We start from the raw sequence: 23,450 nt of genomic DNA, 5'->3' as shown, positions 1-23,450 counted from the left end.
CATAGCTTAAACCAATCAGTTCAAATGAATCCCCTCTTGTACTAACCAATCACCTTTACCCAACTTGTTCCCACCAGTGAATGTACTAATCATGTTTCAGAGTTGTTTTATGATTTTCCTGTGGTGTGTGATGATTTTATAAGATATGCTTTGATGTATGTGAAGTCCCTGCCTTCCCCAAAGAGTGTATAAAACTGCTGAAAACCCTAGGCTCAGGGCCTCTCAGCATCATCAGTTGCTGTGTGCTCAGAGGACCGAGCTAGCTTGCAATAAACACCTCTTTGCTGCTTACATTGATCTTGGTCTCTGGTGGTGTTTTGGGGGTCCAAAATTCTAGCATAATATCCACACATCATGAATATTCACCAATTCAAAATTCTGAAGCTAAATGAGCATATTTTGATAATCAAGAATACACTACACCAACTCAATCTGTTATCCTTTCTTGGGGACACAAATTTGACTGAAGAAATGACAACAGGCCTCTAGATAGACATATTGGCAGAGTTACAACTAAAAAAAATTGTTCCCTTAATGCTCAATTTAAAATGAAACAACAACAGAATACAACAAGCTTGTTTCATTACCAGATTTCTACTACTAAAATATTAGCAATAATGCATGTTCCCAGTGAATTAAAATATTCCTATAGTACAGCCAGAAGGTGAACACACTGTAGAGGCTCACATCAAAATGTAAATCATTGAACACTTGCTCCCATCTTTCACTGTGCCCCTCTGCTGCCAGCCTAATGAACAAGTCCTGATATACAATGCCCAGAGAAAAAGCAATTTCATGTCCAAGATGCATTTTTTCTATCAATTATAACAAAAAGTTATTTACAAGTTGTCAGCCAGAAATTTTAAATGATAAAACAAATTTGCAAGTGAGTTGCAACTGACTTTTACCCCTCACCAGCACCCTGAAGGGTCACCTGACCCAATACAATAAGCTTCAGAAAATTCCCTATTAACATTCCTGTCCCACCTTAAGGGATCAGTAGATAATAATAAAATGAATAAAAGGAAGTGCCTTCCCCTCACATAATAAATGAAGCCTAGGTAACTCAGACATTTGGTTCTGCACAGGGCCATTTTCTGCCCCCATAATTAGCCTCATTAGGATTCCACCAATTGACTCCATTGCTAAAATTCTGAATAACATAAAACTTGGTAATCTGAGGTAATTCTCCCATCTCCTGCCTTCATCATGTGTCCTTCATTGTTCTTAAAAAAGAGAAGTAGAATTTTTTGAATACTAAAATGGGAGCCACAAGATGAAACAGAGATACTAGAATGGCTCACTGTGATATTTATTGAAGAGCATTATGAATAACAGTTGTTTACAACTTCATCTTTAGTTCATGAGAATTTATTTCATGTTCTCAAAAATGCTATGTATTTTTTTGTATCTGATATTTTTTATTTTACCAATTTGTTTTTTTTTTAATTTTTGAACATTTCTCTTTATATAAAGTCATAATTCAAGTCCCTAACTGCTTTTCTCTTGGTGTGTAATTCAATTCATTTTTTATCAAAATGCTTAGTTATATGTAAGGTCTAGTTCTCTCACTGTCATTTGTCTTTATACCTTTCAATGGTATAATTTTGAATAAAATTTTTATCATAATGTTGCCGAGTTTATAATTTTTTAACATTTTGTAATTTTTTGAGAATAAATAGCAACTTTTATGTGATTGTTGAGATTGAATTTAAGGGTGCCATTTCACTGAATTACATTCCTAGCATTTTTTTAAAATTTAATTTTGAGATGAGATGTTAGTAAGTTGCCCAAGCTGGCCTTAAAATTTTAATCATTATGCCTTATCCTCCCAAATACATGGTATTAGAAGCATGTATTAGGATATTAATATATACCCCCCCAATTTTTATTTTGGTGAGACACATCTTCAGCCCATATAACCAGCTTTTAATACTTTCTTTGAAGTAATCAGTCATGACTTTTAAAATTTAAATTACATTTATATCACTTTTCCTAGCACAGTCATGTATTACTAACTAAAATTATTTCTAATATTTTTAAAACGAATTTAATGAATGACTGTGGGTTTTTTATTGTTTTTGTTTTTGTTTTGTTTTTTGATTATTTTCCAGAGAAAACACACAGTAAATTCATCAATGGGGAATCTTAACTCAGACACTCTGATAAATGAAACCAGTGCTGGAGATAAAACTAAATTCTCTGTTTCACTGATTCCTGGGTTATGGATTCAATCCAAACATATATTAGAAAAGAGCTAAGGCTACTGATTTTTTTTACATGAGCTGCTGCACAGCAGCCACAGTTGTGAAATCATTTTTAATTTGAGACTATCAAAAATTCTCTGCTTTATGCAAGGAGTATTGTGTGGTTTTGTAGACATACTCCCAAATAAAATTTATATAGTGGACATTTAGTATATTATTTATTTTAGATTACATATATGGCCTTAATGTTGTCTTGCCTTCACTTTTTTATGCAGTGTTTCATATTCTCCATTTACAAAATTTTTGTGATACAGATACAATCCTTTTGTATCAGTTTCCATAGCATCCTGCATTTTTATCATGATTGAAATGAAATACACCTGTTTTCAAATTTCTCCTGATAAGAAATTTTAAAAATATTGCTTGTTTTTGGTTTTTCAATTCAATTTTCAGCAATTTCCCAAGTTTATTTTAAATCCTTGCTATAAGCTTTAGAAGTTTTTCTTAAACATATTATCCCCATTGAATAAAAATTTCACCAGATGTAAAAATTTTGTTTTTCTTTTTTTATTATTCTTTTCTCTTTTTTTAAGGGTAGAAGAATGAATACTTAACCCAGAGTAGTTCTCCAAAACCCCTGTATCACCAGCCCTTTTTAGATTGTATTTCATTTTAGTTTTAGTTTTCACACAAAGTCTTGCTTAGTTGCTTAGGGCCCTCTCATCTTATCTAGGCTGAATTTGAAATTGCAATTCTTCTTCTTAAGTCTATTAAGATTGCTGACATGAGCCACCATATGTGTGTAACCCCTCTCCCCTTTTTGAATAAATGTTACTTCTTAAAAATAATGATGAATCATGGCTTGTAAAGGAGGTAAGTTTTGTCTTTGGGTCAAGCATATTTGGTCTTGATATGAACTAAAAAATTGTGGGCATACAATGAAGAATTTTTGTAAGATTCTGTTTCAAAATTTAAAAAAGAAAAGAAAAAATTGAGGATATATCTCAGGAATAATAATTTTCTCAGTTTAACCACCAATACTACACTCATAAACACACACACACACACACACACACACACACTCAGTTTAACCACCAATACTACACTCATATAAACACACACACACACACACACACACACACACACACATACACACACACATACTCACAGTACATGTGAGATTTTGAAAATATGTTTTTGACATTGAATAGCTGTATAAACCTCATCTATTACAAAAGGCAGAATTAGTGATATAATATCAGTAATCCTTTATCCTTATCTGTGTACAGAAATTTAGTAATTCAATTTTACTTCTACTCTAGCCAAATGCCTTTAATGTTTGATGGTATTCTCAGAGTACCCTGTACTAAAGAAGAAAATTGAAATCACAACCCTGCATTAGGCTAAAGACAAAACTGTAAAATAATTTTTTAAAAAAAATGTTTAGACTCTAGTTTCTGGGTTACTGATGATCTGATGACTTAAAGTCTTCTCTCCAGTGATACGTATCTCATTAGGTTACAGTATTATATCTAAAATGGAAATGGATCTGTGCCTAGAATCCTGTGAGAAATAGTGTCCACTTTTGTACACTTCTGAGTTGTAGATGGATACTCTCTCAAAGTGCAGAGTCTCTCCTGTTCTTTGGCCCTGAGAGAAAGATTTTTGGTATGTTTATTCCATAACCTATGACACAGAACTGAATTGTTCATTATTTTTCACCTTGCTGAGGTCAGGTTGTTCATAGATCTCAAACATGGAATATAGCTATGGTGAACATAGATATCCCTGAGAAGTCAAGAGTGAATTTTAGGATGAAGCTTAAAAAATACATGTATTAATTAGTCAATTTATATTTTCAAAAATATAAATAAATATAAATACAAATGAACAGATGTTCAGCCAGCGCAATAAAAAATGCACTTGAGCTGGAGAGGCTTATGAGGACTTGGAATGACATCTCATCACTTCTCATCATTTGCATTATCCTCACCACTCTTGAACTCTTCAGTCACATAATGACCTTAGTGAGAGGGGGAAGGGTAAAAGATTATGAGATGTTCTTCTCATGTGATGAAAACTTAATTTCAGTGGGGAGAAACCCAATGGGAAAAATAAAACCAAGAGGCAAGATCTCCCACACACCTAAAAAATATACTTTTATGAATAAAAATTTCATCACAACTTTTTAACTTTTCTGCTGTCTGGTCTTATGAGAAAGCAGATTGTATTTTAAAATTCTAAGCAATATCCTAAGACAGTAATATTTCCTAGAGGAAAAAACAATATAATACACTAGTATAATTTAAAATTTCTAGTATCCATAATAAAAATTATGAAGAAAAGCTTAAATAATTTGTAATAACTTAAACCACTATATCTAAAATACAAGCTAGAGTGAACTTCATCTGTCAGCAATAGCAGTTTGGAAAATATGCTGGCAGATGTTTTTTTGAGATAAATTGACAGCTTTGATATTTGGGTATTTCTGTGTCTTGATGACAGCTGATGAAACACTTCCAAAGGCTTTTATGGCTCCTAGATATCATCATTTTTTTTGTATCACTTCTCCCATATTTCCTTCTTTTGTGTGTGTGTGTGTGTGCTAGAGATTGAACCCAGGGCTTTGTGCATACAAGGCAAGCACTCTAAAAACTGAGCTACAGCCTCATATCCTCAGCCCCTCTTTCACATTTCTGTTTACTGAAGGTAATGATGGTAATTGGGGATTTTTTCCCAAATGTGGTACATTGCTCAAGACAGGACTAATATCCAGTGTATCTAAATCTCTCTACTCATTCATGATATTGCCAAAGAGACACTCATAGTAGTTTTTTTTTAATGTATCTCTAGATGGAGGGAGAGTGTCTCATTTTAATATTCTGCTTTATTTTCAACATAATTCCCTCTTAACATTTGCGTTTTATAGTGTTGCTAAGGTTAGAACTGACTACCTTGCACATTCTTCACACACACTCTACCAGTGAACTTTGCCACTAGGTCCCAATTCTAACTTTAGGTTGGATAGATTTATTTATTCTTGTTTAATGTTATTTTTCATATGGTTGATATTATATATGCCTTTCATATTGCTTTTAACCATACTATTGACATAAATATGGTTTCAGATTTGATTCATATTATGATTTATTTGTCTATATTATTGCAATATAGTTTCATAATTTATATTAAATGAATCACCTAACAATAACTATATTATTTGTTTTTTATTAAAGGTTTTGGGGTATTTTACATATTTTATTTCCAATATAAATTTATATATTTTTTGGTCCCTTTTTTCTTTTCTTTTCTTTGGTACTGGGAATTAAACTCAGGGGGAAGTAGCCATTGAGCCACATCCCCAGACCTATTTTGTATGACATTTAGAGATGGTGTCTCACTGAGTTTCTTAGGGCCTCACTTTTGCTGATGCTGGATTTGAGCTTACAATACACCTGTCTCAGGCTCCCAAGGTTCTGGGATTACAACTGTGCACCACCACATCCAGCTCTCTTCTTGAATTTAAAGAAAAACATGATAAAATTTTGCTGGGAAAATATTATGTTTTAAATTGAGTTGAAATAGTTGTCTTTGTAATGATTAGTTTTATTTACACACATGGTATTTTATGTGCTTTTGTAAATTTTTATTTAGTTGTGATAAGTTCTAGATATTTTTTGAAAGTCATTATACATGTGATATATTTAACAGATATAACTTCAGTATAATACTTATTTGGTATTTTGTACTCTAATTAAACCAAAAATATTTCTGAGCTCTAGAAACCAATTTTTCTCAAACTTTATTATTTTTATTTTTTGAATGTACCTTCTCTTTCCTCCTAGGCCCCAGATTTTCACTGCATTGACAAGTATAGCTCTAGCCTTATACTATTATGTAACTGTATGTTGTCATGGTACACACATATGATAATTTCTACAGATCTAAGCTGATTGGTGAGGAGCATTATATATATATATATATATATATATATATATATATATATATATACAGTTTTCATGAATAAATAACAGCAATTTTCACTCCATCTTCAGTTCATGAGAATTTGTTTTGAGTCCTCATAAATACTCTGCATTCTTTTGTTTGTTATTGTTTTTTACTGGAAATTTAAATCAGGGGCATAGTGACGCTGGGTCACACATTGTTGCTTAGGGCCTTGCTAAGTTTCTGCGGCTGGTTTTGAACTCAGGATTATCTTGCCTTAGCCTCCCAATCCAATGGGATTAGAGGTATGTTCCATGGAACCTGGTTCTATTTTATTTTTATATTGAAATATATATTACTTCTGAGAATAATCTACTCTTTTTTTTTAATATTTTTATTTTTCAGTTATCGGCGGGCACAACATCTTTGTATGTGGTGCTGAGAATCGTACCTGGGCCGCACACATGCCAGGCGAGCGCGCTACCACTTGAGCCACATCCCCAGCCCAATAATTTACTCTTGATATTAAGAAAGCATAGAATACCATATTTCCACACAAATAACACTTTTTTTGGAAAACATGTGATTTTTTTTTGAAAAGAGACCATTAGTGCCAGAAGTATACTTTATTGTTGTCTAAATGGCAAGTTATTAATTATTATTATTAAGCTATGTATTAGTTACAAAAGTTTATCTGTTCATATTATTATAAAGTATATACTCTTTTATATAACTTTATAGCATACATGAGTGGGTATCACAATGACCTGTTGGGGATTGGGAGGGGAGGAGAGGGTTCAGGGGTTTAGATATGATGGTAGAATATGATGTATATTATTATATAAAATACATGTATAAAGAAGTGACTTCATGTAAATATACTTTGTATAAAACCAGAGAAATTAAAAATTGTGCTCTATATGTATAATAAGAATTGCAATGCATTCTGCTGTCATATATAATTTAAAAATAATTAAAAATTAAAAATAAATGATGACATTATGTTCTAACTGGAAATAAATACTACTCTTTTGAAAATTGGAAAAAAAGGACTGTTGGTCAGTGATAAACTTTATAAAGTATAAACTGTACCCTTAACATTTGGTAATACATAAACCTAGATGTAGGTATTTATAGTGTTGTCACCAAAATTAAAAAAAAGATATTACTGTATAGTTAATGTCTTGCAATGTATACTCATAATTATGTGAGCTGCATTTTGTACATATACATATATACTACCATTATACATAATTAATAAATGATTACTACATATCACATTAACCACATTTATTTCATATTAATTTGTCTTTTTTTTTTTTTCAAGTCTAAGCCACATTTATTTGCACATGTATAGTAATGGGCAACAGATACTCAAGTTCATACAAATTTATAAAACAACAAAGTTAATAATCACTCAGTACACTTGTATGCTAACTTGCTTACATATTCAAGTCTAGATGAACTTCCTTCATTTTGTAAACTTTCATACAACACCCTTAAACAAAAATTCTTGAAAACACATATCGGCATGTTTCAGTTAGAGCCAACACAAAAGTTAAGACAAAACCACAAACTCAAAATCCAAGTTTAGAAGATACTTCTACCTCCCTCCCCTAGAAAGAAGTCATTATTTTTAACAGATTGTATATGCTGTTATCACACAAGTAACCATGAAGACAAAAGCATGATCCCATAATCAGGAAAATGACAACCAAATCATACTGTTTTTAAGTTATCTACCAACTATATGGTTTAAAAATAAGAAAAAAGACAATGCTTAGATTAAAACAAGGGAGATTAGAAAACAGTAAATGATTTTAGAGAGAACTATTCCCCCTCAAAGCTGCAAAGATCTGACTCTGAAAACTCAAAATAATTGTCTAAGGTAAATAAAAGTGATGAAACCTTCAAAAACATTCTAATTATGTTCAATATCTAGTTATAAAAGCTGAAAATGACACCAAGAGGATATTTATTATACAAGTGTCAACAAGGACATCCCAAAAATAATGAAAGAAATGCACATTTATTTCTACAAAAGCAATGTATGATACAGAATTATAAGGGAACAGACTTAAAGATTTAACTATTAAAATATACAGATTCTTACTGAAGAGTATAGGATATTTAAACAAGGGATGTTAATCTTTTTTTATTATTATTATTTTACATATTTTGGAACCTCACATAATTTTGATAAATAACTCTTACAAAATTATGCAAAAAGTACAAGACTGTCTGATAAACAAACAGTCTGTATTTTCCAAAAAGATTTTTTACAACATGCAATGTTTAAGGCAGCATCCTCCTTACAAGGAAAGGTAATCCTTTTACTCATCAAGAAATCTGCTGCAAAGAATAGGCTAAGAAAGCCTGGCTTCTTCCATTAACGCCTTTTGTCTTTCCTGTCTGATTTTCGGTCTCTTTCACTTCTTGAAGATCTTTTGCCTGATCGACTACTCTCTGATATAGACCTCTTTCTGTCGGACCGGGAATTCTTATTCTTTGATCCTTTTGTATCTCTACTACTACCACTTTTTGAAGATTTGTGACTTCTCTCTAGCCCTGAAGTATCCCTTCGCTTCCGATTCACGCTCCTTCTGTGCTTTCTATCTCTATTATGCCCTCGGCCCCTACTCTGACTTCTACTCTCACTACTGCTAGTAGTGCTGCTGCTACTATCTCTGCTGCTGCTACCACTTATACTGGAGCTACTACTGGAACTGCTTCGACTACTACTACTGCCACTGCTGGAACTGCTTCCACTACTGCTACTGGTTGAACTGCTACTAGTACTACTACTGCTGCTGCTCCGACTTCTGCTCTTGCTTGTTTTATTTCTAGCTCGACCTCTACTGCTGCTTCTAGTTTTGGTTTTGCTTTTGCTTTCTGAATGTGCCATCAAGATTGGCTCTACAGGCACCTTAGGAAGTTTGACAGTCTCTAAAGGTAACTCCTTCCGCTCAGGTAGTAAATTCCCTTGCTCCTGAATAACCTGAGGTGGTGGCTGTAAAACAGCTAATGGCAAAGTCTCAGGCTGAGAGAGAGGCTGAGGTTGAAGTACTGGCTGGGACTGAGGTATGGGTTGGGGCTGGGGCTGGGGTTGAGGCTGGGGTTGGGATTGGGATTGGGATTGGGATTGGGATTGGGATTGGGGTTGGGATTGAGGTTGGGATTGGGATTGAGGTTGAAGTTGAGCCATAGGCTCAGACTGGGGCTCAGAATCTTTTTCTTCTTTTCCTCAGATTCCTTTTCCATTTCTAGAGCACTAACATTCTCTTTTCCAGGAGAGAGAGATTTACATTCTTTATCTGGCTCAATGTCAAATTCCATCTCTGGCTCCAATTCTTTGCTAGTTTCATTTTCTGAAGGCTCTATACTTTCAACTTGATTAGTTTCCATTACTTCCTGCTCAGCAATTACATTTTTGACATTTTCAACCATCTCTAGCACATCCATAACTTCTTCAGGCTGACTATCTTGCTGCTTCTCACTTTCCCTTACCTCAGTTTCCTCCTCCATCTTAACCTCCATTTCCTGTTTTTGTTCCTCTTCCTCCTGTTCTTTTTCTGCATCGCTATGAACTATACCTACTTCCTTTTCCTCTTCCTCTCCTGCTTCCTCTATTTCTACATCATTGTGCTGATTACCTGTCTCCTCCAACTCTTCCTCTCGCTGAGCCACCTTACCCTCTTCTTGTTCCGCCTTCTGTTCTTCATTACGCACCACCTGATGCTCTTTTTCCTTCATTGATTGTCTTCTAGGCCTAGCCTCCATTTTATTTATTTGTTCTGCAAATTCGATGCGTCTACCTTCAAATAAAGCATTCATTTTCCTCTGTGATTCTTCTATTAGTTTTTGGGTAGCTGGACACATTCTTCCAGGAATATAGAATAAATGGGGCTTTGTCTTAGTTCTTATGTATTTAATTATCTTGGCATTATGTTCATTCCACTCTTCTTGCAGCTGCGCAAGCTCAACCTTCTGTTCCAAAAGCCGCAATTCTGTCTGTTTAGCACGTCTCTCTTCAAATAGTTCTCTCCTCTCGTTTTTAACTTGCTTTCTCTCTTCTTCTGCCTGAACTTCAAGTTTTTGTTCAATTTCCTGGCGTCTCTTTTGCCTTTCAGTAGCAACAGTAGACTCTTGTTTAAATTTCTGAAGGGTGCCCATCAACAAGCCAAATATTCGTCGGTTCCTTTGCTTTCCCTTTTCATCCATATTTTGATCCTGGATAAGGTCTCGACGTGTGCGTTCTTTGGAGGTAGCTACAACTGAAGACTGCATCGCTGGCTTTTTAACATCATCATCCTCTGGGTCACTTTCTTGGCGTGATTCTCTTCTTGTCCCTCGCTCCCCGCCCAGCCTACTGACTGCCCCTTCAAGGTCTCCCTGTTTGGCTGGGGGTCCTCCTCCACTATCTGAGAATCCACGCCTCAGCAATAAACTACCACGTCCTCTACCTCCACCAGGACCAGAAAGGGCCAGCAATCTGGCTTGGATGGGCCTCACGTCATTCGGGTCTCTCCCAGTGAGCTTGCGAATATTCTCATCCACATTCTTTAAGCTCTCTTTGGCCTTTTCTAGCTGTTCCTGCAAAGTTCTCACTGCGACCGCCATCTTCTCCCTGCAGCAGGCTTCCATGCTGCTCTATAGGCCGCTCCGAGCCGTGCCGCGCCGCGAGACGTGAAAACCTAATTGGTCTTTTGAAAGCACCAATATATGACACTCTTTGGATATATATGGATATATAAAATATATACTTGGTGTGTCTTCAAATTTGTCACTTTTATACATTATGTTCTTTTCTTTACTCTCCTTTTTATAGAATTTCTTTTTTTCAAATTATTGAAATTAATGAATTTTAGACACTTCAGTTTAACAGTGCACTCTGTAGATTTTCTTTTTAAACTCAGCTAAAATGCATCCTACATTTTATAGGCCTATTGTTATGTAAATGACTTCTAAAAACCTGCATATATAATTTCCTAACCTGACCTTATTCTGGACTATTGATATCTGAGTGAAGGGAATCTCAAAATAATCCATGGAAAAAAGCAGAACAGGGATGGATCAGGATGTAAGATTGGAGGATGCAGAGTATGTAGTAGTGAGTATTCATGAAAAAGTATTGGTGGAATAGATAGGGGTAGAAAAAAAAGTGCTGTGAAGGAAAGAGAGAAAGAATGACCAAATTAAGGGTTCAGATTTAAAATGTCTAATTGTGTATCAATGGTAGCATGGGGTAAAGGGTGGTTTCTTTAGAGGCAGAAATAAGGTAGAAGCAAAAGAAGAAGGTAACAGTCCCCAAAAAAAAGAGTCAGATTAATGGGTTATGTGTTTATTTCTTCCCATCTTGGAGTGGAATTGATAATTCACAGAGTATGTTTCAGGTGGTAGTATAAAACCACTTCCAAGTAGCTTTACAAATTTGTGTGGTCACAATCAACGTTTTACAATTGAAGTAACAAAATCTTTACACTTTTTCATCTGTTTTTTTAAAATTAATTAATTTATTTATTCATTCCATTTTTTTCATTCACTTTTGCTTTACTGTTATTGTGTATACACTCCTGGTGAGTATACAATGATATATATATATATATATATATATATATATATATATATATATATATATATATATATTAGATTCCACTTTTCACATCAAATAGTGTCTGCTAATGGGCTGATTATAAAATTTCATCGAAAGGGCCATTCAAGCAATCAAAAGCAGAAATTGATGTAACTGTTTCGAGAATATGTTTACATGTCAATTAATTAAAGTATTATCAGTTTTTCTGAATATTTTCTGTATTCAATATTTTTATATGAGTATATGCAAATGAATACCACAAGTTCAAACATTTTTAAACTGACATACAGAATTTAATATTTAAATGTACAATGATGGTGGAGACTTTTTGTTTTATTTACTATTTGAACTCAAATTGTTCTCTCTGTAATTTATATGCAAATATTCAAAGTTATTCAGTGTTGAACTTCAAGTGGTATCTTCTCATTTCTCTTTCCTGGAGTGTCTCTTAAAATATGAGTATTTTATAAAAGATAAAATGCAGAGAAGAAAGCTTATAAAAATTTGAAAAATATTTTAGAATTTTGGTGAATAATAAGCAAAATATATCTTAATATTCAATAATTGAAGACACATGCATCAAAATAATTCTTTAAGTAGAATTTTTGAACAAAAATATATTTATGATATTTTCCTCAAATCTGAGTGTCTTAATAAAAAAGGCAGTGCTGTAACAAGTTTTATATTTTAAAACAAAAGGTAAGGGGCTGAAGATGTGGCTCAAGTGGTAGCGCACTCACCTGGCATGTACACAGAACTGGGTTCGATCCTCAGCATCACATAAAAATAAAAAGTTAAAGATGTTATGTCCACCGAAAACTAACTAACTAACTAACTAACTAACTAAATATTTATAAATTCTCTCTCTCTCTCTCTCTTTAAAAAAAAAGGTGAAGAGACCACCCATAAAAATCACAAAGTCTCTTACTGAGTAGTTGTAATCACAAAGTCTTTCACTGGGTAGTGGTAATTTAACATGTTTTATTACTACACACATAAAATGATATTTTGTGAAATATCTGGTTTAATTGTCCTAAAAATTAAATAATTTTATGTATCAATACATTTTTTTAAAATATAATTTAATTATTTACTATTAATTTAAGCTTAATTGAACTGAATATTAGATTAGATCACTATTCAAAATTTTTGAGAGAATTAAAGATTTCCTACACACTATAATCTTGATTTTTATTATATTTTTCTGCATTTTCAACTTATTTTTAATTTCATGCAATATTCAACCAGGATAAGTTAACACTAAAAATGGAATAAATTCTTTTACAATTTCATGTTTATAGGCTATTAAAAATAACCAATAATGTATTTGAGTAAGAAAAACAAATTATACTTACTACTATTTAGTATAAAGCTGTTTTGTTTTTTATTTGAAATTCTCTCCAAAAACTTATGTGTTGAAGACTTTGTCCAGTGCAACAATTTTTCTGGGGGTGAGGATGTGGATTTCAAGGATCTGACCTCATCAATGGTTTCATCCATTGGGAGTTCATCCATTGAGTATTCAGAGCTAAATAAACTATTGGAACATAATTGAAACTGTAGGACATGGGTTATTGTTGAAGTTGGTGGGCCTTTCAGGGTACATCTTATATCTTTGCTTTTTTGATGCTATAAGGTGAGTGGTTTTTCTGTGCCACATTCTTCTGCCATGATTTTCTGTCTCAACTTGAAAAAAAGAACTGCAGTTTTATGAGCATGAACTATAACCTCTGAAATCATTAGCCAAAAAAAAATTTTTTCAGGGCCCCGGGCTGCAGGCGGGAGGCGGACAAAGTGGGGGAGGGGAGCGTGCTGGAGCTCCGTGGAGCTCCTGCAGGCGCGGCAGCCTCCGCTGCTGCAGCGAAGAGGCCATGTTGTGTGGTGTGTGGGGCGGGGGCAGGAGGAGGAGCGAGTAAAGCCGAGAGAGGAGAGGGGAGAGACATCACACACGGCACAAGATGGCCGGAGTGGCAGCAGCACCCAGAGCTGTCAGACGTTTTGCCGCGGCTGGCGGGGAGCTGTACTCGGGCGGCCGGGAAGCCCGCAGGAGCTGGGTGGCCGTGGCTGAGGCGAGGCGGGCCTCGCACGGGTGCCGGAGCTCTTGCCGAGGCGTCCAGGGCTGCCCGGCCCACGACGCTGAAAGCTAGGCTGCGGCAGCCACCGCTGAGGCGCGCCGGCTCTTGGCCGTCTGGACCCAGCGTGGGCGGGAGGCTCGGGCGGGTGGTCAGTCCCGGTATCAAGATGGAGACCAGAAGGTGCCCGTGTCCGAGTTATACCCGGTTACTTACAGAGTTTAAAATTAATTTGCTGATGGTTTGAACAAATACATCTTTTATCCCAGGTATGTCATTTTGAAGACTGACATTGCACTTTTATCCTTGAGGATTAAGGAGATCTTTGGGAAAGTCTGTATTTTATCTAAAGTATGACTCCCCAGACGGAACAATCTAAAGGGCCCATTCAACATAGTAATCATTGGTGGAAACATTTACACCCAGTCAGCTTGAAGAGTCTCAAATGGACCTTACCACTGGGAAATCAAGATGGCAGTCCACTATGGGGACATGAGGCAAATGGATTAATACAAGAGTGCTGTGATAATACACAACCAAGACAGGGTTCTTTTAACATGGATTCCATGAAATGAATGAATGAAGATATAGGTTTCTTACCCAACACAAATGGACAGTGGATTTGACTTTCAAAAAACTTTTGTATCATTAAAACCAGTGCATTTTTGACCTTGGAGAAGACAGCACAGTAGTTTGTATGCTTGGAATTTTTTGCCTTTTGATTTGTTTTGAGCATGACCTCATGGAATGTTAACTTTGATAAAATTTCTAACACTTAAAAAATTTTTTTTTTTCTTCTTTAAGTACTTTGTTTATTATTTTGACACACTGACAGGGCTTTGAATAGCAAACACTCAGCTACTTTGGAAGAGCTAGGAATTAAGCATCATAAAACCTGAAATTATCTAGAATTTTAAAATGAACTTTTGTCATCAGGGAAAAGTCACTTAATTTTATGTACTTCTATTTAATAATCATGTAATTGGAAAAGTACATCCAAATTTTTCTATAGTCTTCCCTAAAAATATACTATATTAGTACACATATTTATTTATTTATTTATTTTCTTATTTATATTTTTGTATCATGGGTTAAATTCAGGGGCACTTGATTAAAAATCTTAATCATGATACTTGTAATATAGAGCTGTGTATATACCAGAGAATAACATTAATTTGAAAAAATAGGACATAATGACAATTAAACAGGAGTATTGCAAGTTCAAGGGCAGCCTCAGCAACTTTGTGAGATCCTTTCTAAAAAATGGTTCCATCTTTCCCTGAAATATAATGTTGGGGATCTAGCTCAGTTTTAGTGCACCCCTGGGTTCAATTTCCAGTGTTAGAAATAAATGAATCAAAATAAATGAAAAAATAATCAATTAGTTGATAACAGTTTAATGAAATGAACATGTATGTTTTTAAGATAATGTATTAAAAGTTTTTTTTTATTTAGTTTGAACAAATAAAAGGATAAGGTTATTTTGTCCTAATCATAATAATATACAACTCATGGGATTTATTTTGGTAATTTTTAAATTACTGAAAAATTGGAATATTAGTTTAATTATTTATATTTCTCTGTGTTAATAACTAGTTGGCAACTAGTTGTACCTAGTGTATAGTGGGCATGGTTTGGTCACCATTCTTTGATAATATCAATCATTAAATAGTAAATATGGCTTAAGAATCCTAATCTGCAGGCTTACTGAGCCTGGGGTGTGAGTGGCAAATATTGAAGTATGAAAATAATAACAAGGACTTTGGAAAATGTTTTTCTCTTTCTCTTTCTCTGATTGATATGGGAATCTATCTATATGTCTATCCATTTATTTAGAAACATGTTTGATTGGAGATTGAAAAACCAATTTTAGACAGCGGAGTGGTCGGCACTGCGAGGAGCGAGGCTGGCCTCGCCATTCTCCACCCTCTGTCCCTCCCTCCATCCCTCCTGTTGTCGAGTCCGCCGGCAGAGGGATTAAGCTTGCCCTGGCGTACTCTGTACAGCAGGCCTTTGCGATGCGATCACCTGGGCTAATAGCCACAGTTGGGGTCCCTCGCGGCTGCCTCATTTTGGCGACTGGAACCGTGGAGATTCCGCCGTCAGAGGAATTCAAGAGAAGGATACTTCAAGCTCATGCAGTAAAGGAAGACTTGAGCCTCATCTTGAAAAAATTGGAAGTACCAATGTGGGTGACCAACTTCCAACTGGGCAGCTGTCAGTGGTGCCTTGGCGTCGAACTGGGGTAAAATATACCAACAATGAAGCCTATTTTGATGTGATTGAAGAGATTGATGCCATTATTGACAAATCAGGTTCCACAGTTACTGCTGAGATCCAGGGCGTGGTTGATGTCTGTGTAAAACTCACTGGAATGCCAGACCTTACACTTTCCTTTATGAACCCCCGGCTGTTGGATGACGTCAGCTTCCATCCTTGTGTTCGTTTCAAGTGCTGCGAGTCAGAGCGTATTCTATCCTTCATCCCACCTGATGGAAACTTCCATCTGCTCTCTTATCATGTCAGTGCACAGAATCTCGTTGCAATTCCAGTGTATGTCAAACATAATATCAGTTTCCGGGACAGTAGTTCACTTGGACGCTTTGAAATAACAGTGGAACCCAAGCAGACTATGGGGAAGACTATAGAAGGAGTGATTGTCATCAGTCAGATGCCCAAAGGAGTGCTGAATATGAGCCTCACTCCATCCCAAGGGACACACACATTTGACCCAGTGACAAAGATGTTGTCTTGGGATGTAGGAAAAATAAATCCTCAAAAGCTACCAAGTTTGAAGGGGACCATGAGTCTTCAAGCTGGAGCTTCCAAACCAGATGAAAACCCCACAATCAACCTGCAGTTTAAAATCCAGCAGCTGGCCATTTCTGGACTCAAAGTGAATCATCTGGATATGTATGGAGAAAAGTACAAAACCTTTAAAGGCATAAAATACATGACAAAAGCTGGAAAGTTCCAAGTTCGAACCTGAAGGGAAAGTTTTGTAGCTGGAACACTCATGAACACTTTTTCATTTCTTACTTGTCTAAAAGTAAAAAATATCAGCCTGTCTCTTAGGTAAGTCCCTCCAGGGCCCATCTGCTCCCTTTTTCCTTAGCCTTCAGCGCCATGGAACTAATCAAGGGAGAAAAGAGTCACCAGGGAGAACGGCATGGAACTGAAACACAGTCAGCACCAACTCAGTTCTCAAGAAGAGATGTGTAATGGAGGGTAGCAGTACTTGACATCTTATTTAACTATTCTTAACATGATTACTACAGAAAAAGACCAGCATTTGTTGCTTGCTTGGCTTTAATTATCTAAAGCCACTGAAAGACTTTATAGATTTTTTCTTTAAAGTAGAAAGATTAGAAAGAAGGGAAATTAGAAGAATAATGAGTCTTAGTTGAAGAAAGCCAGTTATAGATCTCCGATCTTGCATAAAAGTGTGCAAAGCCCTGGGTTCAAACCCCAGCACTACACACAAAATGAAAAATGATCTGATCCAAGCCTAGGGATGTATCTTGGTGGTAGAATGCTTGCCTAGCATGCACGAGGCCCTGGGTTTGATCCCCAACACTGCAAAAATTTTAAACAAAGAAAAAAGTTCTGATCTTTGAGAAGAAAGAGAAAATGGTACTAAAGAAGAGTTTTGAGGAGATATATTAAAGTGAAAGATTGGCAAGGAAAGTGATCAAACTTTACATTAAGGAGGGTTGTAAAGAAAAGATTTGATTTCTTTCTGATCCCTCTGATACGTAATATTGTTTATAATTCTAAATGAACTGGAAACTTCTTAAATTTAAGTCCACTATTGACACAGAAAACCCAGTAGAATCAGAATTTTCCTTGAAGACCGATGTTATTGAGCTAGCTTTCATATTCTTTTGCTTGCCTTTAGCACTTGGTCTGTGAGAAGGTGACCCACTTTCTTCTCAAAATAATTCTACTCTTTTACAGAATTCACTGCCTTTCTGGTTACCTGATCCTTCCACAGGATTTTCTAAATAGCAGGAGTTTCAGTGCAGCCAGATTTTATGAGTCAGAGAATTGGAGTAGCAATGGCAGCTCATTTCCCATTAAGGTGGATCACAGCTATAACTGAGTGATCCCATGTCTACATTTATCTGTGCTAGACTGGTACTGGATCCTGAGCCTTCCTGTATGAAACTTTTCCATAGGTAGACTTGGTAAAAATAATGCCTAGCATTGAGGACATGATAGATCCTTGAAGCTTCATGGTAAAGTTGTCATTTCTAGAGTCTTTTGTTTTGTACTCTATAATATATTTATTAACGATAGATAGGCAAAAATTTCCCTTAAATCTTTGAATAAAATTAATGTTGTAGGAAGCTGGACCATTTGGTCATATGTAACCAACACAGTTTAAGAAACAACTTAAGAAGTACTTAAGGTTTTCCAAGTGGGTAATTTTTGTTCTATTTTCATGTGTCCATTACTTATTCAAATATCTAAGTAAAAGACAGGTTTTGTTTTTGTTTTTGTTTTTGCTATCTTCAAAGTATAGGGTAGAGAACAAAAGTGTGCTCTGCATTGTGCATGGAGAAAAAGGAAACCTGCGCTCTCCAACTGTAGTTCTCTAAAGTCCTGTTTCCAAATACTTGTGCAACTTTTTTTTTTCTTTTTGCTAGTTTTATCTTGCTGCTTCCAGGACTTATTTGTGCTGCAGAGTAATGTTGCTTTGTGGTTTTTCTCTGGGATAAACTGCTACATACAACCAGATGTGCTTCATACTCCATCACTCCACATTGCAGCTGGTACACACCCACCATGGTAGAGGAAACTTTTCTGCCTGTGAATCCCAGGAATGTTCAGAATCACCTCTTCTGAGGGCTCTGAAAGGTTCCTAAGTCACAGGAATCAACTAATCTTGGTCCCTGAAGATTTTGCAGCTGTTTTATGTCTTCTAGGACAGCTCATCTTATTGCAAGGGACATAACTAAGAAGAATTAAAATCTAGACTATGGGACCTGTGGGCCTAAGCATGTGAAATAACCATCACACATGGGTGTAGCAGACCACTGGAGTACAATCAAGCATCAGTGCCAGCTTCCCACAATGTGTCAGGTGGCATGAATAGTTCAGGGTGCCTTAGTTGAGCTGTTTAGTTCCATGTGTGGTTAACATGTGCAGAAGTAGCTTCTCTGTTTAAATCTTAATAAAGTTGAATTTTACCAGTCAAAAAAAAAAAGAAAAGCCAATTTTATATTATAGCTTTTTATATGACAAAGGAGGAAACAGTCACCTTTTCCTCTATGAAGGATCTGAACATGTGCGTTCTCTCAAGTCAAGTCATCAAGATTTGAACCATTTGCTATTTGGAAATTGAGGCAATTTTCTTATTTTTTCTGTTTCTTTTTCTCTATCTAAAAGGTAGCAATAACTATAACAGCTTGTTTATAGTATTTTCTACTAGTTTTATATAAATGACTTGGAGACAACTGTCATGTAGACAGTGCCCAGCAAAAATAGCAGCAACTCTTACCACTATCATCCATCTTGTGGTACTTTCTCGTCATATTACAACAGTGCTGTAGGTTCAGAGAGATTTAATCCCTGACAATATCATTGATTTTCTGTGATATAGATTTTGACATCTAATCTTTCTGAGAATAACAATGGAGAACTAGAAAATTTCTAATGTTTTGAAAATGAATCTGATAAATTAATTGAAGAACTTGAAATTTCTAAAAATCTTGTGAGAAGTTACAGAAAAAAATGTGTGACATATATGGATGATCACATGTATTGTAAGTTAAACAGTAGAACACATTGTATGTTCAAGTTCTTAGAAGCATAACATTAAGTACCTTGCAGACGAAGAACAAGCTGTAGGTAAATTCTTCTGAGTGACATTATCACCTATATCTTTAGTAGAACTGCATAAGCATCTCAATAAAGTTTAGAATCAATGCACCATTAATAAAGGCTGACAGTAATTTTTTTGTAATTTTTCATTTGCCATCTTTAGAAAAGTAATTAATATATAATTTCCCTACAATAAATATAACATTAGCATTTCAACTATTTTGCAGAGATATGATTCATGTCTCATCACAGTGAAAAACTTTAATAAACTTAATATAACCCTCAAAACATTTATTATAAATATTATGCTATTTCATTATTAATAAGAGATCAGTCTAGTTTATATTCTTTTCCACAAATGGTATTTTAAATAAAAAATTTTCATATTTTTACCTACTTTAATTTCATTTTCAGATGTGCATCTATAAAAAATCCCAAATTTTTGTGAAAAGTAATAAAAAATTATTTTTGATTAGCTACTATTACAATATGCAATTTTCAAAGAACACTGAAGTATGTACACATTAAATACATTTAAGCATATATGTAAATATTTTAGTATATACATATACACAAGTATGCAACATAATGCAGTGTTTTGATGTTCTAGAACAGAATTATCTAGGGAGTTGTTTCAGAATCCGTTACACTAAATTCTAAAGTGGCAAGCTGAAATGCATATATTTCTCTCAATGCAATATAATTTAATAGAAATAAAGAAAACTGATTTTTAAATTAATTTAACAACTACCTGTTGTGTTAGCAAATAGTGATGTACTAAAAGTAGAATTCAAATTCATATCTGTATAAATTTCAAATATTTGAGCTTTTTTCATTTTTGCACATGAGTCCAAATCCACACACCCTAAGAGACCAAATTTTCACAATACTAATTACATACCAATTCTGTCCCTAGTCCATTGCAATTCCTGACAATGACTAAAAGTTTTTCTAGTAATAGTAGTAATAGTAGGTAAATGGAAAGGTTTTTAAACACCAAAATTATTTTTTCAATTTGTAATCTCTTTATGGTTTATCTATTATTTCTGCCCACGTATCATTAAGAGATATATGACAGAGAAACCCTGAATGGGACAACATAAGTTTCCTGGGAGTTACATAACAAAATACCACAAACTATGTAGCTAACAAAAGAAATTTATTATCTCAAAATTCTAGCAGTCAGAATCTGAAATCAAGGTGTGAGAAATGCTGTGCTCTGGATAAAATCCATCCATTCATCTTCCTAGCTTTTGTGATAACACTTAATCCTCCTCAATTTTTGTCAGCTTGCAGCTATAACATTCCAATCTGCTTCTGTTCTCACAGGTCTCTCTCTTCCCATTATCTTGTTACATAAAAGTCCTTCAAGCATATTGGTTAAGGGCAACATTAATTTCCTCATCTTTACTGCATATGATAAAAACATAATGGATTTTACCATCTTAGCCATTTTTTTAAAACTCACAGATTATATTCTTCAAATTTTAATTTAAAATAAACAATTTACAAGAGTGAAATGTTTATTTCATTTTTTATTTTACAGTCCCACACACTATTAGGTACCCCATTTTGTAATGCCATTTGAGCATTTTTAAGTTAGATATCTACATAGTTGTTTTGCATTAAAATATGCTGGCATTTTAAATCTCTAATTTTCAGTTCAGATTGAATTAATTTAAATAATACTTAAGAAAAATCAAATAGTAATTTCTTTAAAATAACATTTAGCCATTTTAAGTATGAAATAGAATAATTTTAACAATTCATATTGTTGGAACAACCTGGGATTCCCTTCAACAGATGAATTGATGAAGAAAGTATGGTGTATATATACATAATGGAATATTACTCATCCTTAAGGAGAATGAACATATGGCATTTTTCTGTTAATTGATGGGACTGAAACTATCATGCTAAGTGATATAAATTAGTTTCAAAAAAAAATCAAAGGTCAAATGTTCTCTCTGAGATGTGGATGCTAACCCATAAAAAGAAAGGGTAAGTATAGGATTTCACTTACTTGCACAAAAGGGATTGAAGGGAGGGGATAGAAAATTTAGTAGGATGAATTGTACATAATTCTCCTATGCTCAATGATATGAACACAAGACCAGTGTACCCACACAAGAATAGAATATAAATTGGAATGGCTTGCACTCCATATACATATAATATGTTAAAATACATCCTAGAGTCATGTGTAGGTAAAAAAACAAATTTAAAAAAGGAGAAATAATTTTATAATTTCATTCAAATTAAAATATTCTATACTGTCAGTGATGAGAAATAAAATAATGTTTTCTGATGACAAAAAATCTGTATTTCTATATATTCCTTTCTCAGAATGTTTGTATGGTCATTTGCTTATTTTTGTTATTGTCTAGTATTCTTAAGTCTCTACTTGAAAGATTTCCTGTAACAATTCCCATAAAGTAGGTCTAGTGGTGATTTACTCACTCAGTATTTTTTTTTCAAGAAAGATGTTATCTTTTCTTAAGTTTATACAGGACATTATTGCTGGTGCTCTTTTTCTTTGTTGTCAAATTGTTTTTCATTTGTGTGTGTGCATCTTTTTTATTTGAAAAGTTAATTCATAAACTCTGACCTAAATTTTTCTTCCAAAAAATCTTCTGATGATTTTCTGGAAGCTCCATTATAAATGATAAATCACTCTTCAGTTCTTGTGTTCAGAATTCTTTATTTTCATTTAATTTATTTATTTAGTTATTTTTTATTTATAAATAGACTTTACTTATTTATTTATATGTGGTGCTGAAAATTGAACAGACTTTTATTTATTTATTTATTTATAGGAGGTGCTGAGAATTGAACCCACTTCGTCAGACATGCCATCTAAGTGTGCTACTGGTGAGCCACAGCCACAGCCCATCAAAAATCTTGATTTTTAAATTTTGGTAGTTACAATTTGGTAGTTACAATTAGGAGGAAGAGTGGATATGCTTCCCTTACTGTGGGTCCTTTGTGGATTTATCTTAATTATTGTTCTTTGAGCTTCTTGAATTTGAGTATACCCTTACTCCTCCTCATTCTATGACTCTTCTGAAGTATTAACATTTTTGGCCAGTGATCTCTTCTCTCTGGTAAGAATAATAATGATGATTATAATTATGATGATAATAATGATCTTCTTTTTTTCAGTGGGTTTTGAGTTAGCTTTATTTTCTTTATGCAATAATCTTACATTGAAAGCACAAATTAAAAAAAACTGAAAAATTCAAAAATAATTTAAAAGACATTTTGTTTATTAGTTAAGAAATTTTAAAATTTTATTCAAGCCTCATTATTTATTTATTTTAGATGGAAAAAGAAATGATTTTTCATACAAATTATATTAATAGTATGCAAAGATAGAAACAATATTGCTGAAAATGTGGAACAAGAAAGTTGCAAAATATTTTACATTAAGCAGAGAGGAAAAATACTAATTTTGTCTAAAAAGTTCTAACAAGGGAATAATATAATAATTTTTAATGTTAACAAGAATTTTATTTGAAGATTCATTGGATGCTTACATGTAATTTTACTCTATTAAATCCCATGAAGTTAGGAGTTGTTTTTCTAATTCCTTAAGAAAGTTAGAATGATACAGGGAGTAAAATTGCAAAATAAATATTGATAACATGAACCATAATAACTGTTTTTATTAAAAAATCTATAGGACTATGTTGATACACAAATTGTGTTCTTTTTAATTTCTAGATGATATGTGATTTTAAGTGTAAAAATACATATTTCTCACATAGGAAAAAAACTGTTTAAAGTTGTCTAAAAATGCACAGTAAA

At 34.1% G+C, this 23,450-nt stretch overlaps 2 pseudogenes; one reads left to right on the top strand and one right to left on the bottom strand.

The window, feature by feature from the left end:
* Nucleotides 1–8,506: 8,506 nt before the first annotated feature.
* Nucleotides 8,507–10,811, bottom strand: LOC143409594 (pinin pseudogene; annotated as a pseudogene).
* Nucleotides 10,795–18,504, top strand: LOC143410611 (AP-3 complex subunit mu-2 pseudogene; annotated as a pseudogene).
* The last annotated feature ends 4,946 nt before the right edge of the window (nt 18,505–23,450 follow it).

Source organism: Callospermophilus lateralis, chromosome 11 (genome assembly GCF_048772815.1).
Source record: "Callospermophilus lateralis isolate mCalLat2 chromosome 11, mCalLat2.hap1, whole genome shotgun sequence".
NCBI lineage: Eukaryota > Metazoa > Chordata > Mammalia > Rodentia > Sciuridae > Callospermophilus > Callospermophilus lateralis.
This window is presented reverse-complemented; position numbering and strand designations above follow the sequence as displayed.